The following is a 6000-nucleotide window of genomic DNA, read 5'->3' as shown; positions in this document are numbered from 1 at the left end:
CACGTTTTATATGGAAAAACTTAAAAATCCATAGAAGTTTAATTCACCTGGTGAATCTTCATCTAAGGGTTAAATAATTATGAGTATGTCTCAGAGTTTTGTCAAAAAACTTGTAGGTATAGCTTTGGTTAAACGTAGTTAGTCAGTTTAGTGTAAGTAATATAACCCAATCTGTAAAATAAGACTAACAAACTGAAATGATCAATTCATTTACTCATAATGATAACATGAACATTTAAATGTTGCTGTAATCAAAAATTCCATAACCAACAGCATAATAAATGAGCTTTAATAAATAATAACGATAGTTCATGAAATATCAATTCCGTCCGGAAAACGTTTTCCAGGAATTAATTTCATTTCCTTCAAATTAGGTACAACTTTATCAAAATCATACAACAGTTTGGATCTACACAAATATTTGAGTACTCCGGAAATATCAGCTTGATAGAATAGCTCCGTTAATTAATTAGCTACTATGTTAATTAATCATTAATACTAATTAATTAGAAATTGGAGGTGGACTTTGTAAATTATGAAATTAAATTATCACTTCATCATCCAACAACTTATATTGCTAAATGAACTAAAGTTTAAAAATTATAATACATATATTTAAATCAGTCTTGTCTTTTCAAAGTCACTTTATTTCTTCATCAATATTTTCAACAAAAATATTTTTCTGATAGCCCAAGGAAAGTATTGGGCTGGCCAAACTTGACATTCTAAAAACTGAAGGTGACCCAAATGTAGGTGGCCAGACACGACGGGAAAAGGCTCGGAACTTAAAATAGTCGCTCCACTGGTGTCAGAGGGCTTTTCATAATAATAGCTCGGACTAAATGTTTCGTAATATTTTATTTTGACTCATAATTATTATTAAAAGGGTCATAACAAACGTGTGGGTTGCTTGATTAATTGTAGGTTAAGCAACTTGAATGGATGACCATTTAATAACTAGTGTTTGCGTATTTCCAAAAGCACATATTCTAAATTCCAGCTGTCATAGCTTACCGACATTCTTTATTCACAATTAAAATAAAAACAGTTCAGCATCAACAAAACGCAAATCTAGATATCAAACAGAGTGAAAAAGTATCACCCAAAAACTCCACTTCAAAATCACCCCAGTTTGAAATTACCTTGCCAAAAAATCTTCGTAAAATCGGCACATTTGGCGCATGGAACTAGCTGTAGGGCCACCAACGTTTGTCTATTGACGAAGGGCGCCAACGTTTGTCCATTGACGAAGGTAGGCAAGTGACGAGGGCCAGTTTACTAAGCTCTACGTGCAGCGAATTCTTTCTAACAACACCCTATTATGTGTATTATCTTTTTGATACACGCTTCGTACATCTTTAGGAAGGTATTTTGTAGGTGATTTTTGTTAGGTCATGCTGTTGACTTTCATTTGTTTTGTTCGGTGTTTGCACTTGATTAACATTTATCCTATATCTGAAAATTCATTTGCATCATCCATGTTCGAAAAAAATAAATAAACTCAATCTTGAGCAATAAACATGAAATTTTTTTAACATGTCTATCGATTCATTTCATATAATATTTGTGTATACTTTACATTTTCCACATCGTATCGATTTACAATAAAAAATCACTTATCGAATATTAAGTATCGACTGTGTAGCATGTAGTTTGAAATTATGTACGTGACCAAGGCCCCAGTGATCATTTTCGTGACTAAAGGCAATCCACAGGTGCCACTGGAATCTTCCATCGGAAAATTCTCAGTAATTGTCTAGACTTACAATCACTTTGAGGTAAACTTGGGGATAATATTGTATTTTACTATAAGTTTGAAGTCTGAATTAACTTGGTTCATCATCTATTAGAGATATCTAACTAAATTCTGGTACTCAGCTGCATTTAGATACACTGGAAGTGGACCCCAAAATAATTGGGAAAAAGCTAGGCCGATGGTGATAACTCATTGTTCTTATATCCTAGAACAGTATATAAACATATAAAATTTGTTTGTACGCTAAAGGCTCCGAAACTACTGGAAAGATTCGAAAAAAAAACCCCGTCACTATCCCCGGGTGACATTTTGTGATTTTAGCCTACATTTTATCCCTATACGGAGTTCCCATGGGACGTGGCAGGAACCACGAGATACATCTAGATATTATGTAATTGTGCTTATAATATCACACATACTTAGTGTAATTTGTAGCAACATGAAATTGGAATGAAAGACTTGTGTGGTACGCCGTTCATTGGCGCCCACTCGCCACTCAAAGGGATCAACTTAATGAGAAGATGAGCTTGTAGGCGTGCGCTTACCGATCATATGCCGGCAATGAGAATATTGCTATACTAATGTATGTGTGTGTGTGTGTTTGTGTGCTACAAATTAACTTGAAAGGTCAGCGTGTACGCCTAAATATAGGTTATGTTAAAATATTATTAGAAGTTAAAGAAAAAAATCCGAGTGTGAGTTTGTTTATTACATTTTATGAAAATAATATCCGATGTCATTTTGTAAGGTATGTCACTCTTGTGGTGATTATCATTAGGTTTAAGTACTTCTTCTAAAGAGCGAATGACTCAGTTTGATATTACTCAGAAAATTATAAAATAGTCAAGTGGTGCTAAAAAATAAATTCTAGCTAGGGTCACAGCTTTGATAAATATTCGTACTAAACGAACAAATTACTTCAGACTTGAGTAATGCGTTCGATTTCGAAAATCGATTTAGTTTTTTGTCTAGATTGAAATTGTGAGGTCTTTATGTATGCCTAAAATATATTGCGGCCTTTATCTTCTATTTTTTTGCAAATAATTTGGAGCTTGATAAAAATATTTATTATATAACTGCCACATAAATACCAGAAAGAAAAGTAAATTTCTTAAGGTTGCGCATAATTCTAAATCTGCAGTAATTTAATCCCACAAATGAGTGTAAGAAAAAGAGATCACAAAAATAAATAAGCCCTCATTCCTCTTAATTTGGCAACCATCAAATAATGCAATATAATGTTCGGATCCCATTACTTGGGAATTACCTGCGGGGTTGTAGGAGGAAAATTTCGTGGTTAATCTGAAGGTTATTAGCAGCACATTAGCTATATAAAGATCCTGATCATCCCATACCCCACGGGAGGTATTTGCTTAATGATCTATCAATGGCGTTCTATGGGAAGTAAGAATAGTGGCTGGGAAAGGCAGTTGGATCCCTTTATGGGATTTGAGAACGTTCTGGAAACCCTTCCTGATTGTGCGAGATAAGGAATTTAGATGTTATCTATCGGAGCTACGGGTGGAGTATTTTGGGGTTTACAGGGTATTTTTAGAGTTGACTCGAAAAAAACTTGCGTTATTCTTGTACTTATCAGAGTTTTTCTGTCTTTTCGATTGAATAATTTGATTGTTAAAGTGAGAAAGGAAAGAAAAACTACAAAATATGACAAAGCTAGATAGAAAGAGAGTTAAGACATTTAAGATATTTAGGAAGCAAAAAATTTGTCCTGTTTTCCTTCTATAACCAAAAAACAAAATTACTCAAACCACCAACTTTATTCCGAAAGTTAAAACAAACCTAGTGACACGACGGAATAAGTTCCACTGTATAAAAAGCAGCGACATTCCTTACTAAGACAAATTGTGTTCTACGTGGAAACTGATTAATTAAGTGTGCACCCTTAAATAATGGAACGAACACGGTTCTTCGATTAAAGCGAGCTGCTTTGAAAATAGTGACGGATTTAGTTTAGATGATAATTATTGTGTATCCTTGTTCAATGTTGTGAATATAGGTATGTATGTTTAATGGATCTCTCATCCTGGTAAAACATTGTACATATGAGATCAGAAGTACATATAAATCGAAAAGAAAAAGGCACATTCACGCAGTTAGAAACATTGGTTCTGACAACACTCTCATATCACCGAAATAAAGTGGCTTCCCATAAGCGGCTGATTGAATTCATAACCGTCAAGCGCTACAACGCTCTTATCTTCAAAGGGAGATTATTTCTCCATCTGCAGCCGAAACGCTCAAATTACGCAGCTAAACAAAACACTCGGGTAAAAATCCGAATAAACCGCCTCAAAGCTCCAGTTACCATTACACTAACATTATAATAAACGTAAAATTGAAACGATAAAGTTGAATATACCCTGACAATTTCGGCAACAGACTACGTTCACAACTATTCCCTGGACGAATCATAACAACTTACAATATTGCATTTTGCACTCGCCTAGAACAAGTTTTCTGGGAAAATTTCGCCACAGTTGGAATAGAATTGTCTGTGTTTCGCTATTTTCTGAACTGGACTGATCTCTGGACGTAGTGTGGGAATGTCACGTTGGTTTCGGGATAGAAATTGGGAAGGACATTGTTACGAATAACTATTAAGCGTATTTGTTAGTACTTTTTTGGTCTCCTGAAACGGTATTTTAGGGAATTTGAAAATACAATTCTATAATGAAGACTGGTGAAATCATTATGATTTTATTTCAATTCAGAAGTTAAAACATAGTTTACTTGTAGATAATTTATCCTTAGTGAAGTTCAAGTGTTTCTATCTGCCAAAATTAAAAAAGCTTTTGATTTGATAGAAGTCATGTGTTCACATTCATATTCTATTGTCAAAAAATAGTCAAACTATCTTTGAGAAAAGCTGCAGCAATTTTAAAATTAACCTACAAAACTTTCTAAAAATAACTTCAGCTACGTGTAGTTTCTCTAATACACTTGTGCAATGTTCTGGTGTTAGTACAGGTAATAGTGAATGTGAACAATCCAGCCATCTCGTCCCCCGAGTGCAGCGCGATGCAGAATGCGATGCAATCCGTGCCATAGTTTACACTTTCATCACTCACGGAATTACACTATATATAGAACTTTAATTTACTTATTAAATCCTATTATTCACAGCAAAACATTATCTTAATTTGGGGGAGAAAACCGGCCAAAGCGTCTCTAAGTTTGGTAAAAAAATACAGGTCCAAAATCCGAGGAGCACTAAGTAGGTTTGCATAATGATTAATGAACCTCCCTCAAGATTTGCCTTATCTATTAATAACACTCAAAAACTCATTGAGAGATAAAAAATATTCTTTAGCCGTTTACGTGGTCTAGATTAAGCCGAAACACTCAAAAACGCACTAGCGTCACATTTTACGTCGATTCGTCACATTTTACATTCATAGCCCATGAATTTATATTAATAAATTGAACGTATCGCCCCAGAGAGTTGCACGAACACATTTTAATATTCAATTTGTTAAATAAATATTGTATTATTTGAACATTTACAGTGCTATCACGTCATTTTACACAATCTACGTGTATTTGTTTTAGAATTTCTGGTTTCGTTCAGAGGTCTTAATTAATGAGTATTTTCCGGTACATAATTATTCTTTTGTTGCTTTTATTTTTAAAAGGTAAAAAGGTAGGCACTTTATTTTTCAATTTTTATTCTCAAGGTGTAACATACGAAAATTACAAAATAACTTATTGTATGTAAAATCACACTTACGGAGCTTAAAAAGCACTTCTCTTAATGAGCAAAGAAGCAGATATACTTTTTGCAAATGACAATTCGAAGAAATGAATAAAATTAATGCAAATATATCGTTACCTATGCATGTTGTCCAGTATTTTATAGGTAGTAAGATTTCAAAGAGAACTTAAATTATGCTGACCAAAAAATTTCATAATTCAGAATTCCGGAAAATTATTGAATTTCTATCAAAACTAACTTGTCAACATTTTTCACCCGAAAACTTCAGAGAAATAAACTAAAGGCAAATTCCCAGAAAGGCATGTTCTGATTATATTACTTCCACAACACATACACGGATAAGCTTTCCCTTCATTCTCCAACACATACTGTATCAACTGTAGTTTGCAGGGAGTAAATAAATATCTTTCCATTCGTGGAAGTTCATAACTTCATTTGCTGAATAAAAAACGCTGTGAAAGTTTACCGCGGGCGTAAGTCTGTCTTTCTTTCACTTAGTTTCAATTTGATG

Source organism: Helicoverpa armigera, chromosome 17 (genome assembly GCF_030705265.1).
Source record: "Helicoverpa armigera isolate CAAS_96S chromosome 17, ASM3070526v1, whole genome shotgun sequence".
Classification (NCBI taxonomy): domain Eukaryota; kingdom Metazoa; phylum Arthropoda; class Insecta; order Lepidoptera; family Noctuidae; genus Helicoverpa; species Helicoverpa armigera.
Note: the sequence above shows the minus strand (reverse complement) of the source record.